Source organism: Rhamphochromis sp. 'chilingali', assembly GCF_963969265.1.
Source record: "Rhamphochromis sp. 'chilingali' genome assembly, chromosome: 3".
Classification (NCBI taxonomy): domain Eukaryota; kingdom Metazoa; phylum Chordata; class Actinopteri; order Cichliformes; family Cichlidae; genus Rhamphochromis; species Rhamphochromis sp. 'chilingali'.
This window is the reverse complement of record NC_137931.1, coordinates 5195950-5223694: the sequence shown is the minus strand read 5'-3', so window position 1 is coordinate 5223694 and position 27745 is coordinate 5195950. Positions and strand designations below refer to the sequence as shown.

The window sequence follows — 27745 nt, the reverse complement described above, 5'->3', positions numbered from 1 at the left end:
TGACAACTACTAAGAAAAAGAAAGCTGCATTTAACAGACAACAAGTGGATATATTGCAACAAGTGATTCCCATGCACCAAGCCCGCTCTGCATAATATATGTGGAGACCAGCTCTCCAATGAGGCAATGAAGCCTTCAAAACTGCTTCGTCACTTGGAGACATTAAAAAACAAGCCTTTGGACTAGTTTAAAAGAAAAAAGCAGGAACAACAGGGACAGAAGCCATTACTGAGGGCCTCCACAACAACAAATACAAGTGCACTGAGAGCATCATACTTGGTGGCTAACCGTATTGCTAAGGCTAAAAGGTCATTCACTATTGGTGAAGAATCGATCCTTCCTGCCACTAAAGACATTTGCTGTGAACTTTTCCCCTTAATATTGGTATGATCCCAGCTCAGGCACTGAGCGAGGGGGCGGGGCAGCTGCTGCCTGCGAGTGCGCTGTTGGAGAAGCGCAGCGAGGCAGACAGAGAACTGAAGTTTGACCAGGTTCCAAAGGAAATCATTCGTACTGTACAAATAATGTAAATATGACGGTGCATCACAAAAGATTGATATCAAACGGATCACTTGACCCATATTACGTTACTTGCTCTTCAAGTGAATCAACAAAAGGTGAAATGAAAAGCCGAACAACAACAATGCTGTTTCTTTAGAGAGTCTTAGCTTACATGTGTGTTTATTTCATATTTTCAGTTGTTTCCCTCCACGGCTAAATAAATCGGTTTCAGTTATGCACTGATATACAAGACTGGACATAAGGAGCTTCTTTCAAAGAAAAACTCTGGTAGATGTTATTTTATATATTATGCTTTGTATGTTGTTCAGTATATTTCTATGCAAAACAAAAGGAATTTCAATACACAGCAGTATATTCACAGTTGAAACCAGATATTTACATACACTTTATGGAAAACACAAGAACATTTTTTTACTGTACAACATCAATTTAGAGTAAACTTGTTTTGTTTTGCATAAATAAATATTGAAATATATTTTGAATTAGTTAAAGAGAGAGAGCTGTCTCTTTTTTATCACTTTCACCAAATTTAGGAGCACATATACACTAAGTTTATTGTTAATTAATAAGAAAACTCCAGACGATTCCATTCTGAGCTGAAGAAGCTTCTGATAGGTTGGTGGCACACCTGTGGATGCATATAAGGCAAAACACAGAGCCTGTTTCTTTGACATGGGAAAATCAAGAGATGTCAACCAAAACACCAGAAAAAGAACTGTGGAGCTCCATAAGTGTGGCTCAGTTTGAATACAATTTGGTGCCATTTACAATTAAGAAATACAGACAGTTTCTCTCTTTACTCTTAAAGTTAACAAATATGTTTTTTATATTTATCAACATAAAAAATAAACATTTAGTCTGATTTGATGTTACAATTAAAAAAGTGTTTTTGTTTTTATCTGAAGAGTTTGTAAATATCTGGTTTCAACTGTATATTTGATGATGTTGGTGTTTGGTTTGATTGTCAGCACAAAGAGGGAGAGAGAGAGGACAGAACAGAGATGAACAAGAGCAGGTGAGACACACATGTTAGTCAAATGGTTGTTTACCAAAAGTATCAGCGTATCATAGGTCCTCATGTATCTCGTACCTAGTGTTTCTTTTTAGGTTTGTTATTTTTCAAATTCTATATTTATTAAGTTTTGCAGGCTTGTTTGTACAACAAGGTTAAATAATTATCTAAACTTTTCTGAATCTAAATAGTGGACTTTGGTAGAATTAAAAAATAAGTGTAGTGCAGGTCTATGATGATTTTTAGTGCTACTATCATCTAGCTCTGATTCTGGTTCTGTCTTGGTTAAATCCTAAGTAGTCCTGCTTCTGAACTGTTGTAGTCCTGTTTTAATTCCGGATCAGTTCTGGGTCTGGTTGAATTGGGGTTTAGTCCTCGTGTCTTGATACAGCCCCGACTTTGTTCTGCCTTGCTGCTTAATTAAAAAACTACTTTAAGGTGTCCTGCACATGTGATATATTTTTCCCTATATGAATATGAACTCAAAACAGAGCCAATTAATCTTTCAGTCATTTCTTCCCCCCCACCCCCCAAGTCCCAGATGCATACTACCCTTTAGGGCTAAGCCCCGGGTGTATCAAATGTCTGCCTCTGCTCTGCTCTACAACAGAATCACAAAGGTGTCTCCAATAAGCTGCAGAGATGATTGTTGTTTTAATTTTTTAACGGTACACAAGCAAAAAATTAGAAGAGAGGTCATGAAGTTTCTTACTAAACAGTAGCGCCCTCTGCAGTTTGTGTGTGGAAGTGCAAAAACTTACAGCACCTGGTATTCCCAGGCGGTCTCCCACCCAAGTACTGACCAGGCCCGACCCTGCTTAGCTTCCGAGATCAGACGAGATCGGGCGCGTTCAGGGTGGTGTGGCCGTAAGCGAAAGGTCAGCTCAGAAACGGCGTTTTTATACATGCTGTAATGACACATACACGCTTACGTTTTTGTTTTCTATATTTAAGTTAAAATGTCCAAACGACAAAAATGTTGGACTTCCAAATCGACCCAACACACCGTGTGCTCTCTGTCACTTTAACACTGCTGTAATCAACGAACATGTCTTCTTATCGTGATGTTACTGCGGGAAAAGCATTTTTGAAGCTCAATTTGAAGCTGCAGTTACAGTTTTTTCTGAATGCTTAAACCCTAACTGTGATTCCTGTAGCACAATCTCTAAAACTATTCAGACTTATAGCAAAACCACTCACTGAGTTTGCAAAACTAAAAGCACAAAAACTGCTTTGCACTCAGTTTGCAATTTTGTAACACACACTTTGCAAAACTGTAGGCACAATTCACTGCACAACACTCAATTACCAAATTTCCAACACACTCCTAGCAAAAGTATACACATGTATGGCTATCATTAACACTAACTTGCCAACTGTCTGGCACACTTTCACATGTGAAAACTTTTTTAGATAATTCGTTCACTTTGCAATCAGCCTAAGCACTATAATACAGGTAAGCTGTGTGTGCGGAGTACAATGGAGGGAGCAGAAAGAGTGAGAAGTAGAGGAGGCCGAGGAAGAGGACGTGGAGGTGAAGAAGTAGAATGAAGAGGACGACAAGGACAAGGAGGAGCAAGAGGAAGATGAGGAGGGGGGAGAGGAAGATGAGGAGGGGGGAGAGGAAAATGAGGAGGGGGGAGAGGAAGGGTAGGAAGAGTAAGAAATAGAATTACTGATGACATCAGAGCTACAATAGTGGACCATGTAATCAACCGTGGAGTGACCCTGAGGGTAGCTGGCCAACGGGTCCAGCCTAACTCGAGCCGCTACACTGTAGCAAGCACCATAAGGACATCTTGAAATGAGAATCGGTTAGTTGTGTGCTTAGTAGATGATGGCTTGTGTGTACTGTTTGATACGGAAACACCACTTTTACGAAGGTGTGAAGAGTTAGTCTAGCTGTGTTTGCTTTTGCAAGAGAACTACAATGTTTTGATGATTGGGTGACAGGTTTTCTTATTTGTGTGAAGAGTTTTGCAAAATTAGCCAATAGTTACAAAAAATGTGCTTAAGCAATCAGAAAAAACTGTAATAACGAAGGTTTGCATGTTGTCGCTGTAACATATGAAGTTTAGCACAATAATATAGATCAAACTGTGAGACATTTGCCACCAATAAAAGGTCTTTTTCACAGCTTTGCTTTCGCTTACGGCCATACCACCCTGAACACGCCCGATCTCGTCTGATCTCGGAAGTTAAGCAGGGTCGGGCCTGGTCAGTACTTGGATGGGAGACCGCCTGGGAATACCAGGTGCTGTAAGCTTTTGCACTTCCACACACAAACTGCAGAGGGCGCTTCTGCTCCTGCTTGTGCTAAGAGGCATGAGAAGTTAACATTTATGGGTGATAAAATCCTTTTTCTATATTTTTAACATGAGAATATCAGTTTTCCATCTTGTGTTCCAGAGTAATCGGACAAAAGACAAACGTAGAACAAGGAAAAAAGAGGCCAAGTGTCTCACCTATAAAACAAAATAGAATAGAATAGAATAGAATTCAACTTTATTGTCATTGCACATGCACAGGTACAGGGCAACGAAATGCAGTTTGCATCCATCCAGAAGTTCTTTAGTGATATAGATATATTACAATATATATTAGCAATAATATAGATATGTGAGTATATTACAGAAATGGGTCTATTATGGTATGTTATAATGTACACGGTATGAAGTATGTTGTGAATATTCTATAACTATAAGTATGTACAGGCTGTAGTGAGTACAAGCTATGTACAGGATATGAACAGGATATAAATATGAAAAACTATACAGAATATGAAATAAATAACTTTACAGAATCTGGGCTATACAGCTATACAGAAATGGGAACTATGCAAGTTGTAAACAGTTGTAGGATTAAAGATTATCGAATGTACAGAATGATTATTTACACAGAGCTATACAGTAGCTGAAAATGACTGTTTTCTGAATAGTCTCACACAGATAAACATTTGCAGGGAATACCTTTTCCTTCAAAACAAACGTCACAGACTGTGTTTTTCTTTACTGATTGTATTTGAGTAGAAACTCAGATTAAAATGGCATGAGTGCTCATAAAACGATTTAACTGTAAAAGTAGGTGTAGTGGATCACTTTGCATAGATGTAGATAAAAGTGCAGTAAGCAAAGACTACAGTGGTCATTGAGCAGCTGTTCCTATAATGTGAATCTGGGATAAAGGCAGAGATTATTTGTTTGCCTTTGTTTCCTGGTTCTTTCTTTCTTATCCAAATGGAAAAAGAGAGCATAAAAGTACTGTTTACAAGCAGCTTATCTATCTCATTGTGCCCACTATCATAAAATCTTGGTTGACTGAGCACTGAGCCATCTACCACTCGAAATTGAACCTGTGTGGGACAACAACAAAGTCCAGTATACTAAGTTTCAGTAATGTGCAGTTTTTTCTGTGGAAGATGTAAATCTAAATAGATGTCCTATTGTATGCATAATATAGCACTGAAATGTATAAAACAACTTCTAAAGACAAATTTCAATTTATTTTAGATTTTCTCAAATCCAAACAGCGCTAAAAGCATACACACAGTCAAATATTTTTCATACGAGGTGCTGAAGGTTCTGCAATGTTCTGTCAGTGCGCCCCAGGGCAGCTGTGGCTACAATGTAGCTGCCATCACCAGTGTGTGAATGTGTGTGTGAATGTGTGAATGACTGAATGTAGTGTAAAGCTCTTTGGGGTCCTTGGGGACTAAGTAAAGCGCTGTACAAATACAGGCCATTTACTGTGCATGTGTTTATGCTCAAGTGTATGAATAAATTAGTCAGTTTGAAACAGTTGCCATTTAAACAGTAGAAGAGTGGCACTATATTTATATATTTATAAAGAATTTCAAAGAACAATTAATTGATGGTCAAAGCAGGTTTATTTAATTAATATCCAGATTTCCAATTAGTTCCGAATTGATTCAGCAGCAAATCACATCACCAGTCACTTCAAGGCTGTATGTATTATTGTAAGGTAGACCCTACAATAATACATACAGAGAACCCAACAATCATATGACCCCCTATGAGCAAGCACTTTGGCGACAGTGGGAAGGAAAAACTCCCTTTTTACAGGAAGAAACCTCCGGCAGAACCAGGCTCAGGTCGGGGCGGCCATCTGCTGCGACCGGTTGGGGTGAGAGAAGGAAGACGTTTGTTGTAGGTCTGATTGAAGGACTGATGTGATGGTAAGTTGTCTGCTGCTCCGCTTTGAATATTGAGAGATTAGTTGATGGATTTCAAGCCAAATTGTGCCCAAGTTTAAGACCACATTCATTGGTTGTTTTTGTTGATGTTATTGTTTTGGGCTTTTTTTCCACAAGAATTTCTAGCTCCCCTAGAATTCTGGCCACCCAAACGATGATTGCTGCTGAGAGAACACAAGGTTTTGTCCCCCTGTACTATTCATGTCAGTGCAGGGGGTTCTCCTTGAGAGGCCAGGGTGGAAAAAGGGATGCTTCAGAACCTCCGAGGGTGTTATGCGCTGATTTGCATCCAAGGCCAACATTTCTTTGATTAGCCTTACAAATAATGTTTGGCCATTTTCCGGTCCTCGCCTAACCTTTAGCAGTTGTTCGAGGTCATCGAGACGCTTAAGTTTTATATATCGAGTTTCTTTAGATCGATAATGTGTCTCGTATTGAAATTGTTCTTGGGTCTTAAATGTCCAGCGCTGTTTGTTGTAGTTATCCTCGATGAAGTAGCAGTCAGTGTACAAGCCAGACTCTAGAAGATGATCTGGTAGCTGACCCTGGGTTTCAATTATGAATTTTAAAACATCATAATCGTCTTCCCCAGGATAGAGAGGCACCCCTGTAGCAAGCTCCACAGCTACCAGCCCCAGAGACCACATGTCGATTGCTTCGTCGTATGGAATGCCAAGCATAACCTCAGGTGCACAATAACCAGTTGTCCCCACACAGTCACCAGGAATCACTGCAGAAGCAGGACATGCGAGGCCAAAGTCTATGAGTTTGACTTTGACGGGAGACTCACTGTGGTTCACAACCATGATGTTTCCAGGTTTGAGGTCAGCATGCACTATTCCCACAGAACCCAGGTGGAACAGAGCATTTGCAAGCTGATGCAAAATTGGCCTGAGTTCTCTCATTGGGAGACCTCGGTTATTCCGGTCCCCAATGTAGTCCCACAGGCTTTGGTCGAGGAGTTCGAAATTCAAGCAAATGCGCTGTCCATCGAGGAAATAGCCGTTCCATTCCACAATGTTGCACCTGTCTGGATCCAAGCGTCGTAGCTGCTCCAGGATGAAAATTTCCAGTTTTGCCTGGAGCAGAATTTCAGGGTCGCTCTTGTTGACTTTAACAGCAACGGTTTTGTTGTTTTTTGTATCGCGACATCTGGTTACTAAACCAAAGCCTCCTTCTCCAAGGAAAGCCTCTACCACGTGGTGATCTCCTAAAATGGTCCCTTCCGTTATTTGAAGATCATCTTCAGAGGCAGATGGGTTGGCTGAGGTGTTGATGTCTCCTTTTTGAGGAAATTCAACTGAGTTTTGGAAACTGCAGCTGAATTTTTGCGATCCATGACTTTTCCAGCTTGAAGGCTGCTGAGAGAGCACAAGGAGTTCTCCCCCTGTACTATTCATGTCAGTGCAGGGGGTTGTCCTTGAGAGGCCAGGGTGGAAAAAGGGATGCTTCAGAACCTCCGAGGGTGTTATGCGCTGATTTGCATCCAAGGCCAACATTTCTTTGATTAGCCTTACAAATAATGTTTGGCCATTTTCCGGTCCTCGCCTAACCTTCAGCAGTTGTTCGAGGTCATCGAGACACTTAAGTTTTATCGATCGAGTTTCTTTGGATCGATAATCTGTCTCGTATTGAAATTGTTCTGGGGTCTTAAATGTCCAGCGCTGTTCCTTGTGGTTATCCTCGATGAAATAGCTGTCAGTGTACAAGCCAGACTCTAGGAGATGATCTGGTAGCTGACCCTGGGTTTCAATTATGAATTTCAAAACGTCATAATCGTCTTCCCCAGGATAGAGAGGCACCCCTGTAGCAAGCTCCACAGCTACCAGCCCTAGAGACCACATGTCAATTGCTTCATCATATGGAGTGCCAAGCATAATCTCAGGTGCACAATAACCAATTGTCCCCACACAGTCACCAGGAATCACTGCAGAGGTGTTACATGCGATGCCAAAGTCTATAAGTTTGACTTTGACTTGAGACTCACTGCGGTTCACAACCATGATGTTGACAGGTTTGAGGTCAGCATGCACTATTCCCACAGAACCCAGGTGGAATAGAGCATTTGCAAGCTGATGCAAAATTGGCCTGATTTCTCTCATTGGGAGACCTCGGTTATTCCGGTCCCCTATGTAGTCTGACAGGCTTTGGTCGAGGAGTTCGAAATTCAGGCAAATGCGCTCTCCATCGAGGAAATAGCCGTTCCATTCGACGATGTTGCACCTGTCTGGATCCAAGCGTCGTAGCTGCTCCAGGATGAAAATTTCCAGTTTTGCCTGGAGCAGAATTTCAGGGTCGCTCTTGTTGACTTTAACAGCAACAGTTTTGTTGTTTTTTGTATCGCGACATCTGGTTACAACACCAAAGCTTCCTTCTCCAAGGAAAGCCTCCACCATGTGGTGATCTCCCAAAATGGTCCCTTTAGATATTCCAAGCTCATCTGAGCCGAAGGATGGGTTGGCTGACATGGTGTAATGTGTCTGTTTGCGCTGTGAATTGGTGAGAAACAAAACTGAACTTGTTTTGGTTTCTCTCGTAAATTGCTCTCAAAGCTTCTCAAAAGGGTTTTAGTTGCTGCAGGTCAACGTCCGTTAAGCATAAAGTAACAGGTGAGCGCTCCTATTTATAGGTTTTGGATCAAAGCAAAGTTATGACGTCAGAAAGGATCAAAGCAAAGTTATCACGTCACAAGCGATCGAAGCGATTCTAATATGTGCGCATGCGCACATATGAGAAGCGATCGAAGGGATTCTAATATGTGCGCATGCGCACACGTGCTTGCTTGTGTAATATTGTTCACAGTAAACTTGACCCTAATCAATTTAATATCAGTCAATCAAAGAAAATGTTAGTTTTGGAAAATTTTAAAATGACATAACTGACAGTTAAAACATTTTTTGTTCATGTATTTGTATTTGTATTGTCTTCGGAATTTTTTTTTGCATACCATGTCAAGCTTTTCTGTATATAGTCATGTCGTAGATTTCGGAGCAAACAAGAAATTGAATTGGATTTTAATATTGCAGTGCTTGGATTTCGGATTTGGTGCTTAAAACTTCTTGAAACTGTAACCGTATTTCATTCACCACAAAGAACTATCTGATTGAATAGTTTTCTTATCAGATAGAGAAATAAAACGAGTCGCAAAGTCTAAAAGCAACATTTCTCTGCCTGGGCTGTACCTCTGCACGTTAGTCTGTTTCAGTGTGTGACCCCCCACCCCCTCCCTGATCAGTCGGGGGTGAGTGCGCTAATGTGCCTGGAGGCCGTTTTAATGAGTGTTTGCTGGAAAACGAAAAATACAAGAAGGATTTGTACGTTTTCACAACGGGGGAGTTGCGTAAGTACTAGTAAATAATTTTCTCGAGTGTGTACGTTACACATGTTATTTGTTTAAAATTGGTATTATTATTTTGCTAGCTAGCAAACTCGCGGGATAAAGGATTGAAGTGCACTCAGTGCGATACAATACGGTGGCGCTATTCTAACAGTTAGTTATTGCAGGGTAACTTGTAGAATATGCTGTGAATTGAACCAAGATTACACAGCAGTAGCAGTAATACGAGTTACTTCCCTCAAGTGAAAGCGTTAAACGTTAGCCCGATGCTTAACTAGCCAACGTCAGGCTTTCTGATTGAAGGCTAAAAGCGACGTTGTCACCAAGTAAACAGAATATTGATGATATTTTTGTGTATCGCTGCAGCCTTTTCAAGTATTAACCTGGTGTCTTTGGGAACAGCTTAGGGGGAAATGTCGGTAATATGACTGAACCATATGGGAAGAAAGAATAGGCACTTTTTTGTGCTAGCGAAGTTTCCTCGCTTTCATTCAAAATCTGTTTATCATTAAACAATTGAAACATAATGGCTTCGAGCTGACATTGAGGCCTGTGGGGCACTATCAGCCACTGAGACAGTAGACAAGTGACTATTTCACACTTTAAGGCTGCCTGTTTATTTAAGGGAGATGAACAGTACATTCTAACTGTACATAATAATATCAATGATGATAGATTAAATAAATGGGTTTTTGAAAGACGCTTGTGCATTTTTAAAGTCTAAAGTGTTGAATTGATCTGAGTATGTCATGTGTTCAAAGCCTCTCCCAGTCAGTGCTGTTCTCTATGCCTGTCTTACTCTACATGATGTTATTAGCACAAACACTTTAAAGGTGATAATTAGGTCTACAACAATAACACAGACTGCAATGTAGTTAAGCGTCTTACAGTTAGTTTTGAATGAATGAACTTAAAAAACAACACAAGCAAAGATCTGTCTCCTCCTGTTTTTTGTGTCACATAAGAAAGAAGCATCAATATCTGATGAGAAGACTTATTAATTTGGCCTTTCACGTGGTCTTACTCAGGTGATGCGAAGTGAAATATGCATCCTTTTTATGGTAATGTGCTGGAAAATGTTGAAAATGGACATTAAACGTGCTTACAAAGTGCTTGAATTTGACCCTGAAAGGTGTATGAAGCCAGAAAAAGTCACACTTGGAGTAAAAACCTCTCATAGCAAGTTAATCATATTCAATTGATTTGATGCTTTCAGCACAAAATTTAGCCACACAGTCAGGACAGCGTCTGATTTACCTTCATCGGTAAACGTGTTTATGCAGTACATAGTAACAGTGTGGCTGAGTCCTCTGGTTCAAATCAGTTCCAGTACATTTGGAGATGTAAGTCTTAACCTTTCACATGCATCGGGAAGGAAAAAACATTTAATCTGCACAGTACTGCCGAAGTGCATCGATACATTGTGAAGTGCACATTTGCATTTCTCATACAGTACCGATCAAAAGTCTTGAACCACCCCCTTATTTTTTCGTGTTTTGCCAGGTCAGTCTGTGTTAACGGTGTTATTAACTGCATTCTTCAACTAAAGAAGTGAGAACAAATGATGTGGGCTTTTGTTTTTTTGCAATAGGCTGCAAGTAAATGTGTACAGATACAATTTAAAATTGGTTCTTTGTTAAGTTTTCTGGTCCTTTCCGTGACTTAGGTGTCTGTTTATGTTTGAATGTTTCAGAGATTAGTGTGAAGGGTCTTAACAGACAAAAAGTGGTCAAATACAAGCCCTGGATTAAAAATCAGAAACACTTTAAAAAGCCTGGAGAGCTATTCCTTAATACCACTTTAAAGATTACAGGGAAGTCCGGATCCCTGGAAGCAAATGAGGGATGGCTCAAGACTTTTGCACAGTGCTGTACATGTCATGTTCCCTGTTTTATAGCTCAGCTCAAACTGACACGTTCTCACTAACTGCTTCTCATTTTCTCCACAGTAAACTTTGACCACTTCCAGATACTGCGGGCCATCGGGAAAGGAAGCTTTGGAAAGGTAATGCAGCCTCCATTTTTCACGCCACTTGTATATTGTTTGCCCTTAATTACCCACCACGGTCGTCATCTCTAAAGAATCAGTGCAAGCGAAGCGAAATGTGCTGGGATTACACTTTAGTTCTCGTGTGCTGCTGTTATTTAATAACAGTTATAAATGCAGCTGATGTAATTATTTCTATAAAGTCAGTTAGAGGAGAGCCGATTTCTATTTCATCTCACTCAATCTAGGTGGGAATTTTGACCCCACGTCTCAATTTAATTACACAGCAGCAAAATTCTGCGGCTCTATTTGTCATCGCGCTCAACGGTTGGGCTGAAGGCAGGAGGAGAACTTAGTGTGTGTGTGATACACAATTGGGGCTGCAGAGATTGGAATAGTTTACCTTCATTTGAAATATCACTGCCCTGTGCACATTGTTGGCTTTAAAATTCAAACTTAAAGAGTTTGTAAGTAAACTGGCTGAGATGAGACAGACGATGCACCGGGTCCTCGTCTGAGTGCTGGCTTTCAGTTGTGCTGTTTCTCTTGCCCAGCCATGCACACACAGACACTGTGCTACACTTACACAGTGAGACAGATGCTCACAGAGACGTCCAGATACATTTTGTCCTTGCTGGAGGTCATCTTGTGTTTTTTGGCCCACTGTGGCCTCACACCGAGCTCCTGCTGTTTTTTGAACACTTTAACAGCACCAGTCTTTAGCTTCCTGTTGAACACACTTAAGTGGGGGAGGTGTTATTATTAGTGGTAAATGATTTGTGTATTTGTTGGATGCACCTCAGAGCAACAGGAAACATGACACGACACGCTCCAGTAACCTGCAGTCTTTACAGTGAGGACACACAAACATTAACCCTCTGCTCCTTACAGAAACTCTCTAAATCCTGTAAGTTTCTTGACTGCCACTTGGAAAGTTGAAACTTCAGCTCCCTCCACAGATTTTCTACAGTACTGATGTCTGGAGACTGACTAGACCACTCCGTGATCTTATAGCACTTCTCCATTAGTACATACTCAGATCAGCTTGCTGTGACTCATTTTCCATTACAATCAAGTACCACCTAATGTGCGTGGGGTCATTACAGCAAAGCGGCCCGATGTCCATGTTGTCATTTATGAGCAACACGAATGCCACAACAAAGGAAGACGTCGCAGCGATGATGTATCTGTGGCTTTTTGTCACACTTGGAAACCACGGTGTTGTGCAGCTATTTGCCTTGTTGCAGGGTTTTAAAAAAACTGCAGTTTTGATTTTAGTGAAAGACAAAAGCCAATCCGTGGCCTGCAGTCTGACGATGTCACATTTCCTGACTGTTTGGAACCCCGACTAAGTCGTCCTGTAGCCCACATCATAATGTTTCCATCTCTCTGCTTGACTGCAGGGATGCTATTTTTTGCATCACACTCCTATTTCAAAAGGTCAGTTAAAGCCACATAATTGGAATTTCGTTTCATCTCCCCACAGCACTTTCTCCAAAGTCTTCCCTGAATCATTTAGATGTTCACTGGCACTTGAGATGGGCCTATACATGTTTCTCCTTGAACAGGTAGCTACCCTATGTTAGCCTAGCTTTCTATCACTGATGCTCTGTGTGTATGCTGCTGCCTCTCGTCTCGTGTTACTTAAAAAATTAACCCCACAGCTTCAATAACCGTATCTAAAAATCTCTCAGTGAAAGTTACGGTTGAAGGTTTGGAAACATTTTGGGGTAGCCAGTGTTAAATAGAGACAGGGCCACATTCTTTATCTAGTCATTGTAATGAAAGAAGCACATTAAAAACTATATGAGAGTTTGCTTTTAACAAGCATGTAATGACTCTACTTAAAAACTGAAAGTAGCATTTTGTGGATGTTTTCCCTGCTGCCCGATCCCATCAGTCTCTTAAAGCATCATTTTTTATGCGCCCTGGTGTGACAGAGGTTTCATGGCGCTACAGGTTACCTGAGCACATCAGGTATATTATGGTTGAAAACCAGTGCCCGGCCTTCCAGTGGGTGGTCGACCCCTCGTGCACAGCTCAGGAGTCTAAACGACCCAGCAGTTATGGACATGTGTGTTTTTGGTGTGCTGTCCCTCCTTCTCCCTGCTTGCAGGTATGTGTGTGTGTGTGTGTGTGTGTGTGTGTGTGTGTGTGTGTGTGTGTGTGTGTGTGGATGCCGGCGTTTCTGAGAGCACCTGTTTACAGGCACCTTCAGGCCTGGTGGGTGTGGCCCTGCCAGGTGGTTGGCCACACCTGAAGACCATCACACAGCTGATCAAGCCTTGTCGGAGGAGCTACTTAAGAATGCGGTGGCGCTCTCTCTGACGCTGGATCATTGCGTGACTTCACGTTAGTCTCTCGGCCAGTCAGTACGGATAGTCTGCCGCATTGTATGTGTCTTACGGCTGCCTGTTTGTTATCTCCCCAGGAGAAGCGTGGAGACGAGAGGGCAGCGAGCACGGGGTGCTCAGACACTGAGGAGCGGAGACAAGGAACACTAGCACTGGGAAGACGACATTTCACGGGAGTCGGGAACGCACTGCGGATTTATTGTTATTTTCCATTCACTGTAAATAAACACACTGCTTGCATTCAGAGCTCCGTGCCTGGCTCCTCCTTCCTCACATCCCCACGGTTGACGCTGGCCAACCGTGACAAATAGCTGTTCTTAGATTCATTATTAGTTCAACATTGACAAATAGTAGTTGACTAATATCAGGAGCCAAAAAGAAAACAAAAAACAAACTAAATAAATATTTCAGACGCTGAAAATAAATTATTACGGTCGTTTAAATTTGCTGTCAGCAAGTTAGGTCTAATACATGTAGTCAATCTAATGAATCAATATTACATGTAAAAAGTACAGAACTGAAAATAAAACTAAAATATAACGGTAAATGAACTGGTTCTTGTATAAAACCTTTCTACTCTCTACAACTTGCCTCATTCATGCACTCACTTTTTTCTATGCTTTTTCTCTGTAAGTGCTTTCTATCTAACATTAATACGCATTCATCCTCCCGATGGATGCATCGGAGAGCAACTTGGGGTTAGCGTCTTGCCCAAGGATATTTGGCATGCAGGCTGGAGCAGGCGGGGATTGAACCAGCAACTTTCTGATTAGTAGGTTTCCTGCTCTACCTGAGCTACAGACACCCCAATTTGTGGTGCTCTGGAAACAACACGTTCTCATCCCAACAGGTAACGATGCTATGTGACAAATCATCGGTATGTGTAAATGTGTTTTTTGTTCTGATCATGAATCGCTTTGTAAAACAAGACCTGAAGGGTTAAAGTTATGGTTAGAGTTAATGTTAGGGATAGGGCTGGAATGGACGGCTGGAGCCTCTCCTCCAAGTGTGTGTTACTGCCGCGATCAGCATTCTGTTGTATGCTTTTCTCTGTAAGCGCTTCGAGCCTGTACTTTTTTGCTTTAGCTGAGTAATGAAGTTGAATCAGTACTTTAACTTTCACTGGAACAATAGTATTTTTACTTCTACTTAAGAATGTCTGATCTTTTGCCAACTCTGGCCGTCTCTCAGTCTTGGAATACCCACTTGTTGTCCAGCGGTGTCCTGGGAATATGGGAACTAGACAGACTGGGGAAACAATGGGAGGAGACACAAAGATGGAATCACTTTTACCATCTTTGATGTATTTGCTGGTCGTCTTATTTCTTCTATTTTGCAAGCACAGTGTTGCAATCATTGTCTTTGTGGTACAATGACACAGGTAGAATGCAGGTGTTTTCATGTAACACGATGCCAGAAAGATGAGTAATGTGTTTTGAAGAGAAGATAAAACATCATGTTTGAACAAAGATAAGCAGCAGACACGTCTGTGTGTGAGTTATACAGGTTCAGTAAGAAGGTAATATGTCTGCAGAATTTGTAATTCTTATGAAGATATTGCTTGTACAATAAATAAAATCCCTTTAACTTCTTCTTCTGGAGAGTGTCTTTATATATTTAGTCATTTATTTAGCCTTTATTTAGTAGTAACGCTAGTCGGGGATATATATCAGAGTTTACTTTCAGATATGAGCATTGTGTTTCCTGTGGATGAATGAATGAATTATTTATTTATGTATTTTTTGAAAGACTGGCTCATGTAAAATCTCTGAAAGTATGACACAGCTCTCCTGTTACACTTTATGGACACCTGAGCTTCACCATGAGGGCCTGTCTTTATTCACTGAAATCCACTTTTATAATGAATTCACAGTAATCACTGACACCTTCAGAGCATTACATTCATTAAAGACGTCTTCTACACCTACTCTTCCAGACGACCGACACATACTTCAACCACTGCAGGTTAACCAGCCACTCATCAGTAAAGCAAAAACTAAATGTAAATGTCCTCATGTGGAAAAGACTGAAACACAACTCCCACATATCACTAATGTAACAGATCCATTTAGGGAGAGTGAGAACACTAGGCTGGATGTGTTTTAATGCAGGAACATTCATCATGTCTTGAGTTCAACAAATCATTTACATTGAATATGTGAGCTGGATGGTTACACGATACAATGTGATTGTCAACAATAACTGCAATGAACGCTGGTTTGAGGGCGGAGTCAAGGAGGCCATTTACGTGAAAAGGGAAAGACCCTCTCTGAATCAAGGAGGGGGCCTAAGGGTACATCTGTCACCATCTTACAATGCTGTGATTGCAGCCGTTCTCCAACTCTCTGTGAATGGTACTCAAGACCATTGATCAGTGGTTGTTGATCAATGGTCATGAGAATTTGCATAATCATGATTAAGGAACTGACCTCCCAGCCCATTGTTCCTTCAGTCGGCTGGTTTCTCTGACTGAAAACGCTACGTCCAGAAGAACAGGATCAACTTTTGGAGATTTACTTCCCTGGATGATTGAGCACGCATCAAGACCTTTAATCAGGCCAACAAATATCTTGTACTCAATTTTAGCAGCAGCCATTGTGACACTGATGATAAAACTTGTGTAAAAGTGCGAAGCTGTAAAAAAGTAATTATAAAAAAGCATTTTTGTAGCTGAATGTTACTGGATAGCTGTTTCATCTGTAACACATCAAAATAACCTGCTAAGGTTTAATAGGCTATAAGGAACACACTCACTTCCTGAGCCCTGGGCAATAAGAGACGTTTTGTGTTTTATAATTTATTGATATGTTTGATCCTTTCTGACCTGCGTTAATGAAGCAGTCATTAGAGCACCATGTCCGCTATAATAGTTCTGTAGTTTGATGCTTGAGTCGTTGCAGACTTGTTGAAACTCCCTCACCCGTCAAAGCAGCGTCTTTGTTATTGGAGTCCAGCAGATGGCAGTGTTTCACTGTCTGACGGCTGTCTGAAGCTTCAGCTGGTTTATCCGTTTGCTATGTTTGCCATGTTACAGTGGGGAGGAAAAACTCCTTTTTAACAGGAATATCTAGACATGAGTGATTACTGCAGTGGGGCACTATCTGTGCTATCTATAAGAAATGTTAGCAACAATAAAACTCTGAGGATCAGGGCTCCATTTCACTCCAGTGTTCAGTGGCATTTTAAAAGAGTGAATACCGACGCTGAATGTCTTTGTAAAGCAAAAGCACTTTGTTAGCCTTTACAGAGCAAAGCTATGGATCAATGTGCAGTGAAGAAAAATCCAGGTGGCCAGTCTGTCCTTTCCTAACCAATCACAGAGCTCCTTACATTGTTGCGCTGGAGAATAACTAAATATAATATAAAGATGATATTGAAAATAATCTTTTGTAGAGTCACTACTTAGTGGGCAGAGGACAGTTATCACTTTGCTGGATGCTTTAAAGTCGCATGTTCTGTATTTGCAGATTAACAGGATATTAACAGATTAACAGCTTTCATTAGACTTCATATGATAATCAACAGTGAAGTGTTTCTCTTTCAGTGTTTATTCTTGCTCATTGAATGATCTCTGTTCAGATAATATGCTGCACTCATCTCATGTTTCTTTAAATACGGCATCACTTGTCCAGCTGTCAAACTCTGAAAGAGTTACAGTTTCACCACTGAGCACTTTGAATGGTTATTCTTTTATTTAAAAGCACTTATTCTAGCTGCATCATCAATACGACAAAAACTGTGACTTCAACAAAAATTTATCTAAACATATTTAGGGGGAAATGTTCCTACACCCCTCATGTAAACGTTACACCTCCAAAAGGGAGAAATAATCAGAATAAGGCGTAATCATTGTCTTGATAATAATGACCATGAAAATGAAACTAGGCCTACCTTTAGTTCAGCACACTCAGTGTTGCATAAAGACATGCGAACATGCCATCATCCATTCTGGAGCCTACTTTTAAAAAGAGCGAGCTGTTTATTCTGGCTGAGTAGCAAACAGAACCAACCATGAAAACCTAAACTGGGAAAACACTCGGAAACCTTGAACACTGGGAATATGGAGACACAGGGGGTAGGTGAACAGACACTCTGACAAAGGACAGAGGAAAACAGAGACAGTATATACACTGAGGGGTGATCCGGGAGTGGACAAACATGGGAACACAGACTAGGATTATCAAAATAAGACAAGAAGTAGCACGAACACAGAGACTGAGATAAGGACACATGAGCTTGACACTAGGATGGAAATAAACAAACATGGGAACAAACGACGGCCTGAGGAGACAAGGACAACACACAAAGAGAGGGACACTGGAAACAGGTAAAGGAGACAAAACCCAGAGACAGCACTAAGACACAAAGAGAGGGAGACACAAGACGGGCTGGGGACACTAAGGGGACGCCGAGGAGAGAACACAGAGACGAACTCTATGACAGACATTATGTGACAACAAGACTGACATCCACAGGAGACACAGAAAAAACAATAATCAGAAAATTCACGAATGCAGGAAAAGTAAACTAGGAAACTTCAGTCAGTATAAGAACACAACAATAATGATGAAGCAACATTCAAAAGTCCACCAACACAAAACACTGGGACAAAGACCCAGAACCATGACACACAGACACTGACAGTGTTCTTGTTAATGCTCTGCCTCCTCTGGATCTTTAGTTAGCTAAAGTGGACTGCAGTCTTTCATTTATTGATATCATTAATAGTTTACCCATATTAGACTCTTTAGTCCACCTGAATCAAACATAACAACATGTTACAAGCTGTTTTGCTGCTTCCAGTGTCTCAGATCTCATGCAAACAAGTGGCTGGCTCAGTGAATGTTAATTTAGCACATGTTATATAGAATAGAATAGAATAGAATTCAACTTTATTGTCATTGCACATGCTTTTAACTTTTAACTTTTTTTATTGCTCAAACACAAGAAACATGCTTTGAAAAACAAAATTGCTGGGCAGCACACAGCCCTGGAATGCTGCTAAAAACAAAGAAAGAAATTAAAAAGTGGCTAACGCGTGTTCAGGTTGTTTACTAAGCTCCAAAAGAAATGACAGAGTCAAAGGTAAAAAGACAAAAAAGTGACAGTCTTCCTCCTGCTGTGACTGACAGAGAAACTGTCACGGTCCTGGGTCTCCTGACCCAGCGTTTTTAGTTCTTTGTGATTTTTGTATTATTGTACTTGTGTGTGATTTATTCTATGGCTTCTAGTTTTGATCCCTTGCCCTTTATGTCTCTCTGTGTCCCCTCTGTTCTGTGTAATTGTGTGTCTTTGCATGTTTGAGTTTCTTGTTTTCTGTCACTCTGCATTGTGCATTATGTTCTCATGGTTGGTTTTTTGTTACTCTCTCTAGTCTAGTCTCTTGTGTTCCCAGCTGAGTATTTCCCTGTGTATTTTGGTTCTTAGACCTCTGCCTTATGGTTTATGTCTCTGTATTTCTTAGTTGCTGTCTCCACTGTGTCAAGTTCGCGTCTCTGTGTGATACTTCCTGTTTTACTTTGATGGTCCGTGTCTCATGTGAATGCGTCCTGCTTTGCTTGTCTCGTCAGTCCTGATTTCTCCCAGCTGTGCCCTCCTTCTGTGTCTCATTCCCCTCGTTACTTCCCAGTGTATTTAAACCCTGTGTTTCTCTGAGTCAGTGTCGCGTCGTCCCTCATGCTGTGTGGATCTCCCTGTGTGTCTCTCTGTGAGTTTTCCAAGTTCCCAGTTTAGATTAGTTTGTATGTTTTTTCCCTGCCAGCAAATAAAGCTGAGTTTTGAGTTCACCTCCCTGAGTCTGTGAGTCCTGCACTTTGGGTCCAACTCCTGCCTGCCGCACAGCGATTCATGACAGAAACAGCTCATGTGTGTTCAGTGAAATGTGTGTGATCATGAGACTAGTCATTGACATCGTCCAGACTGTAAAAGTATCACAGAAACACAGTCACCTTTGGCACTGCGTCACAAGCCAGCCATGGCTGATGACAGAATCACTGAACAAGTGGCAGCATGTTACTGTTACGACATGTTAATGCTTTGGACCACAAACTCAAAGCAACACGAGCTTCAGGAATCGTTCGATGTTCTGTGATTACTTTGCAGTTTTAGAGAGATTCAAATTCATTGTGTGTTTAGCTACAGGTTAACAGTCTTCACAGCTAAGTTTTGCTTCCACCAAAGAGAAAAGAAAAAATAATATTAGGGGCTTTCCTGAACATACTTAACACTAGTTGTTAGCCGTCTAAGACCAGAATGTCTCTTGCAAAGTGTACAGGTAAATTATTTTCACAATCAACTGCAACATATCTGTTAGTGAGGAGATTACCAGTATACTGGCATCTGGGTTTTCTGGCTCCCACATTCCTTAGTTCACACTTAACAACTTTGAACTTCTTGTGACTTTTTGTCATTTGAAGTGTTTCATCAAATATTCCCTCAACACAAATGTTTTTGATCTCACTTGGATTATCAAGGATGAACGTGTTGGTATCTTTACAGCTGTTGTCAACATTGTAGATCTGTTTCCTTCTTATAACCGTATCACAATCCATTGCAGTCATCTTGGCGTTTATGTGCTGTCTTCTAAACTGGCCATAGCGGGTTTCTTCAAGCGTTGAACTCTCAGTGGCAATGAGCAGCAAACAGATAAACAGGATCCTCATTATTACCTGGTGAAGAAAAAACAGAAACAATATTCTGATTGAGAATTTTATCCAGAAAAAGCACAAATTATTGCAACAAATATGTAATAAATTTGAGTCTACATGCTAACTTGTGGTTCCTAAAGTAGAATGGGAAGTGATAGGTTTGTAGCATAAACCACAGTTTATTACACAGCAAAAATCAAGACACAAGTAGGCAAAGTTCTTTGTGTTACTCATGCATGAGGGAGACCTGCCTGGAGCCAAGTGTCTCTCTGAAGAGGAGTGAACGCACCCCCCTCTTCATGCTACACAGAGTTGTTACAGACCTCCTAGGATGAGACATTCTTTCAATCTACAAATGAATATATACTTCTAAGCATATATAAATATATATTTCTAAGCATAAATGACAATCCAACAATACAAATCTAACAGGAAGCAGAGGCTTCAACTATCACCCAGCCCTCTCCTGTTGAGCCTGCTCCTATTCTGGCTTCAAGCCCAGCAAGAAGCGTCGGATCAGCTGCTGAATGATTGCTTAGTTACTTTGCTTTTGTCTTTGGGTGCTCAGGGACTTCTCATACACTCCTTCCCCTTCATTCATATTCTACTGTTACATACACTATGTTGCCAAAAGATTCTGTTCCTCTGCTTTCACACACACATATAAACTTGAATTACATCCTATTTTTAATCCATATGATGTCGACCTCCCTGTAAATGCTTTCCACAGCGTTTAGGAGTGTATGGGGAATTTATGAGGTCAGCCACTGATCTCACACATTAACTTGCAGTCTCTGCTCTATTTATGAGCAGTTCTGTCAGGTTGAGATCAGGACTCTGTGCAGGCCAAACTCGCTCATCCATGTCTTTATGGATCTTGTTTTGTGCACTGGTGTGCAGTGACGTTGGAACAGGAAGGGGCCATCCCCAAACTGTTCCCACAGACTATGGAGCATGAACGTATCATAAGTGTTTTGGTGTGTAGAAGCATTAAGAGTATCTTTTACTGGAACTAAGGGGCCGAGTCTTAAATTGCTGTTGAATCTAAATGTCTTATAGTGAGACACATTAGAATTTTGATTTTGTCTTTTCACAAACTGATCGCCAGCCAGAAATCTTTACATCACACAATGAAACAATTTGCAAGAACTTAAACGTCGACTCGGACATGAAATCATCATAAATGTAAACGCTGGAAGCTTTCCTCACATCTCCTCGTGTATTGTGGCTTGGTCTGTAATAACAAATCTGCACTGCACATCTGAAAACGAATAAAACTCAACTCAAGAACCTCACGACCTTTGCTGCACTAAAAGGCATCCAGCATGAGATTACCTTATTTTTGCTTCACTGATGAGTGAATGAGTGGTTGTTGGTTGGTTGGTTGGTTGGTTGGTTGGTTGGTTAACCTGCAGCGGTTCAGGCACAAGTGGGTCGTGTGGAGCAGCAGGTGAAAGGCTCTGAAGCTGGCGAAAGATTACAATAAATCAAATACATGACTGAATAGGCAACATCTGATAGTCAGTGTGAATGAAAATGAAAGATTATCTAACATAAAGACTGGTCTCAAACTGTACATGCATGTAGCTTATGCAGGATTTGTGTGCTCACAGAACCCAGATAATGTCAGCATGTTTTTAAGCCCGTGTCTGGATTGTAAAAGTAGGTAAAGTGTGGCAGGAGCGAGGGTTGTTATACTTCCTTGGAGGTGTAGAACATGAGCCTGTTGAGAATTAAATATTTTTATTGTACAAACAAAACATTCTTACCAAATGAGGAGCGAAGACTCGAGATGAGCAGAGTGTAGCTGAGACACGCTGTTACGTTCAAGTCAGTCAAACTGGAACAAAGAACACTTGGTTCTTGTCACTTTCATTTTTATACATTTCAGCAGCACCGCCTTATGTAATCATTTAAATTATCACCTACATCACCAGTGCACCAGTTCTAAGAAAATGTACCACTTCTCTGTTTGTGTTTCAGAAACTTAATACCACATGACCACAGCATCACGCAAATGTAGTTTGTCACTCGTAGCTGGCTTTTCTACTGTTTTACGAAAAAAAAAGTTTTCTTGCATATTTGCAGGCCAAACAATCAGGTTGAACGATCAGGCTTGACGCCTCCATTTCTACCTGTTCGTGTTTCCAAAGTAGAATCACTGTGGCGATCGCTTTAAAGGCTGCATGGCTTTCATTGTTACATTGTGTTCATACCTAAATACTAAGAGAAAGTTCATATGTGTGTCCTCATTAGGACCGAGATTTGTGTTGGTGTGTGGGACTGTTTCCTAAGGTTTATACTGTTACTGGTTATAATGTGACAATGTGTTTCAGCTATTTTACAGAGTAACACAAAAGTAGAATAAAATAGAATAATCCTTTAATTGTCCCACAAGGGGAAATTTGGTTGTAACAGCAGCCAAAAAGACAAATATACAAACAAACAGTACACAGGACACAGAACAGAAACATACACAATTTTTCTTACATATTTACATTAAGGACAATGGTTACTATAAACAGAGAGTACTGTACAGTTATTAAATTAAATAAAAATAATTACAGGTAAGAGGCAAACCAGGTTGTAGTGCGAATTGGTTAATTAACTAACTTATTGCAGTTACAGCATTGATGTAAACATCTATGTTTGTTGGGAGCAGTTCTGATTGTACAGTCTGACAGCTGCAGGGAGGAAGGACCTGCGGAAACGCTCCTTCATGCATCTAGGATGCAGCAGTCTCTCACTGAAGGAGCTCTGCAGTTCAGCAACATCTACATGCATGGGGTGGGAGACTCTGTCCATCAGAGATGTTATTTTGGCCAGAGTCCTTCTGTCTCCCACCACCTGCACTGGGTCCAGGGTGCATCCCAGAACAGAGCTGGCCTTCCTGATGAGTTTATCCAACCTCTTCCTCTCAGCTGCCGATAAACTGCTGCTCCAACATACCACACTGTAAAAAATGACAGATGTAATGTGTAAATAATGCATTGCAATACTTTTAAGAACACTGTTCTGTGTAATGCATTACTTTTTTGACTAGGTTCATGTTTCCCCAGTATTGAACTCTATAAGAACGGGCGATGCCTCCAACATGCACAAACATTTGACCCACAGCATGCAATTCATCTGCATGAATGTAATGCCTTTAATATGCTGCTTAGAGATGGTTGTAGATCTCAACGTGGCGCCAGTTACAACCCAATAAGAATCAATAAGAGAATCATATTGATAAGTGATATTGAGAATGCCATCCCTACCTGCTTGTGTGTCACCCTACTTGCTCATAGGGGTTCATATAATTGTTGGGTCTTCTGTTGTCCTTGTATTACTGTAGGGTTTTATCGTACAATATAAAGCACATTTGTGATTTGGTTCTATAAAAATAAAGTTTAATTAAAAATAATATTTTTTCCGCTGTGCCTTGGCTCAGCCGGTTTCTCTTTTTGGTAATAACCTCTCCATCTCTGGAGAAAAACCCTTTCACGTGGTACTAAGTAGGCAGGGGTTTAAGGGTATCCCACAGAAAGCCTGTAAAGATTTGGATAGATGCACCTCTGCTTAGATTATATAGATTAGGTGTTGTTGTACCCCAGTTGCTTGGCACACACACAAAAAGAGGTGAAAAAGGTGAATCTCCAACATGAGCAGAAGAATTTTGCAGGGATCCAATAGCACATACAGTGGTCCCTCACTGTTTCGCTGATTTTTTCTTTTTTGTTGCATTTTTTATTTATTTTTTTAAGTGCATTGTATTCTGCGTCCTGACTGGCTGTAGACAATTAGACCATTGTCAATCAATCTCGTGTTGTGTCTCCTGTACAGTACAGAATGCGTTCAGCTGGTCAAATTTACATAAAGCTTCGATCGCTAGCAGTGTGACTCTGACGTGCTGTACTGTATGTTTGTAAGTTTTCTCCCCAACAAACACAACAATGTCGACAAAACATCGTCACCGGCGGGTGCCTTTGGTTTCCTTCTATAACACTGGACTTATTTTTCTACAAGACTTTGAGAGTGTTCAAACAAGAGAGAAAAGTGTGAAAATGTTCATGCCTGCCTGGGAAAAGTGTATAAAGTGTGTAGTGAGGGGTTTTACAGCCTTAAAACATCTATAATAATTGTAAAAAATAAAGTTGGCTACTTCATGGATTTCATCTATCAGTGACTCCTGCGATAAACCAGGGACCACTGTATATGGTCATTAATCACACCAGCACTCAAACCACTTTCTGAAACAGCAAGACTCTAATAATTTTCTTATCAGAGACATTACTCACTCTTAAATAAGCAAGCCTTGATACGTGCTTCATAAAAAACGTACTGGATTTCTCCACAAATGTTCAGTATGTCCCATCATTATTTATTTTCCTGTGTGCAGATCCCGTGGAGAAAACAATGTTGTGGTGAGCTGTTCAGGATTAATTCTAAAGTGTGTGAAGTGTGAAGTGGTTTGGATCTGTCAATGCCCTGTGGAATATCGCTCACTATCATAATGAACAATAAGCTCATTTTTAACTTTGTTTCTTGAAAGGATATATTTTGCAAACTCTTGAGTCATGAGTTCTGTAGCTGCGTCTTTGGCTCAGTGAATTTGAATATCTTACTTTCACAGCTGTCTGTTGCTTACAGTGGGGCAAAAAAGTATTTAGTCAGCCACCGATTGTGCAAGTTCCCCCACTTAAAATGATGACAGAGGTCAGTAATTTGCACCAGAGGTACACTTCAACTGTGAGAGACAGAATGTGAAAAAAAAATCCATGAATTCACATGGTAGGATTTGTAAAGAATTTATTCGTAAATCAGGGTGGAAAATAAGTATTTGGTCACCTCAAACAAGGAAAATCTCTGGCTCTCACAGACCTGTAACGTCTTCTGTAAGAAGCTTTTCTGTCCCCCACTCGTTACCTGTATGAATGGCACCTGTTTGAACTCATCATCTGTATAAAAGACACCTGTCCACAGCCTCAAACAGACTCCAAACTCCGCCATGGCCAAGACCAAAGAGCTTTCGAAGGACACCAGGAAAAGTATTGTAGACCTGTACCAGACTGGGAAGAGTGAATCTACAATAGGCAAGCAGCTTGGTGTGAAAAAATCAACTGTGGGAGCAATCATCAGAAAATGGAAGACATACAAGACCACTGATAATCTCCCTCGATCTGGGGCTCCACGCAAGATCTCATCCCGTGGGGTCAAAATGATCATGAGAACGGTGAGCAAAGATCCCAGAACCACACGGGGGGACCTGGTGAATGACCAGCAGACGGCTGGGACCAAAGTAACAAAGGTCACCATCAGTAACACACTACAACGGCAGGGAATCAAATCCCGCAGTGCCAGACGTGTTCCGCTGCTGAAGCCAGTGCATGTCCAGGCCCGTCTGAAGTTTGCCAGAGAGCACATGGATGATACAGCAGAGGATTGGGAGAATGTCATGTGGTCAGATGAAACCAAAGTAGAACTTTTTGGTATAAACTCAACTCGTCGTGTTTGGAGGAAGAAGAATACTGAGTTGCATCCCAAGAACACCATACCTACTGTGAAGCATGGGGGTGGAAACATCATGCTATGGGGCTGTTTTTCTGCCAAGGGGACAGGACGACTGATCCGTGTTAAGGAAGGACAGAATGAATGGGGCCATGTATCGTGAGATTTTGAGCCAAAACCTCCTTCCATCAGTGAGAACTTTGAAGATGAAACGAGGCTGGGTCTTCCAACATGACAATGATCCAAAACACACCGCCCGGGCAACAAAGGAGTGGCTCCGTAAGAAGCATTTGAAAGTCCTGGAGTGGCCTAGCCAGTCTCCAGACCTCAACCCCATAGAAAATCTGTGGCGGGAGTTGAAAGTCCGTGTTGCTCGGCGACAGCCCCAAAACATCACTGCTCTCGAGAAGATCTGCATGGAGGAATGGGCCAAAATACCAGCTACTGTGTGTGCAAACCTGGTAAAGACCTATAGTAAGCGTTTGACCTCTGTTATTGCCAACAAAGGTTATGTTACAAAGTATTGAGTTGTATTTTTGTTATTGACCAAATACTTATTTTCCACCCTAATTTACGAATAAATTCTTTACAAATCCTACCATGTGGATTCATGGATATTTTTTTTCACATTCTGTCTCTCACAGTTGAAGTGTACCTCTGGTGCAAATTACTGACCTCTGTCATCATTTTAGGTGGGGGAACTTGCACAATCGGTGGCTGACTAAATACTTTTTTGCCCCACTGTAACAGTTAATACTGTTTTCCAACCAACATCAGACCAAAGCAAATAGTATAGATTTGCCCGTGACACACTGTATAATATATATCTCAAATGAAACTCTATAATGTAACAGCAGGATGTCATTAATTCTACTGTCACGTGGAGAAAATACCTCAGTAAAATTAATGACCTCACAAGGTCTTTTTTGTATACAAACAGTTGTTGAATTCTCTGATTAATTAGATGCAAAGTATGCTTTTTATAGATACCTGGGGAGCTCTGGGACATGGTAACAGCGAGGAGGTATTATGCTTCCATTGCATTGCTGAATCAAAATTTCCTATTGTTGCCTCTGTCACTAGCAGCACAGGCTCTCTGACAGGCACAAGAATGATCAGTCTCTATTGTTGCTATTAGCATTTGTGGATAACAAAAGAGACTCATCCTGTAGTTTGCTGACATGAAGTGTGTAATTATCATTCTGTGTATAACAGGCTGCTTATTTGCCCTAGTGACATCCTCAAAGGGAAGGTTGCTGTGCAGTGATCCATATCACCTTATCTCCCATTCCCCTGGGGGGCACCACATTCGGCATGGAGCAGCAGGCTAATAACGATGACAGAGGTTTGTACCACCGTTTAAAGAGGTGCATCTTTTTTTTTTCAACAGTGGAGCATGTGTAACCATCTTTAAAGTAAAATGCAACTGATGTCCTTTAACATAGGTCAGTTACTCTGCTGTAGAAACCTTAAACCTTAAACTTTGGCTCAGCCAAAACAGTATACATAGAAAAGTTCAAATTCAACTATACTGGTAATAATAATGTATCTGAAAAAACTCACATTTAACATCTAATCTTGGTACAACTGCATTGAGCTGAAGATACAGAATTAGAAAAGACAATCAACATATCAGGAACGTAATAGCCCTAATGTGCATTTTGGAAAATGTTAAACTGCGTGGAAATGTGGTATCAAGTAATTACTTGGACTAATGATTGCAAAATTTATTATTAGACTGCATATGGCTCTAGTGGACCTATTTGAAACACAAATTGATTTTTCAACAACGTAAAAAGATTATATTTTAGTGTCTAAACAAATGTAAAATTCTTCTTTCTGATAGACAAAGGTTGAACCCAAGCACATAAGCAAGATGAAGGCAGGGTAATGCTCAGTCAGTCATTTTAATGGTATTATACACTCAAGCAGTTTACAAAGTAAAACAATAAAGTACTGCTGGGTAGGGATAACTGACTAAATAACACTTTGGGCATAAGCCCCATTAACATAAAAGCCACTAATAATAAATCTCTTCTATCTAACAATACTATGTGCACAGATGTAACAGGTAGACTTAAAGATAACCATCAAAAGTGATGCAGAGTAACCTGAATATTGGCTACAAACAGTATCAGACAAATAGAGAGTTTGCTATTGTTTAACAAGTAGGTTAATTCTCCC

The 27745-nt window shown here is 40.8% G+C and overlaps 1 long non-coding RNA gene across 2 annotated transcripts in view; it reads left to right on the top strand.

Moving 5' to 3' along the window:
* Positions 1-8955: 8955 nt before the first annotated feature.
* LOC308393248 overlaps positions 8956-27745 on the top strand; it is a 48203-nt gene continuing 29413 nt past the window's right edge. The window contains exons 1-3 of one of the 2 annotated variants that reach the window (XR_013970945.1): positions 8956-9087; positions 11033-13422; positions 13502-14918. This is a non-coding gene — a long non-coding RNA (uncharacterized lncRNA). Of the gene's footprint in view, positions 9088-11032; positions 13423-13501; positions 14919-27745 lie in introns of those variants that run through there. The other variant, XR_013970944.1, reaches the window with a different exon arrangement.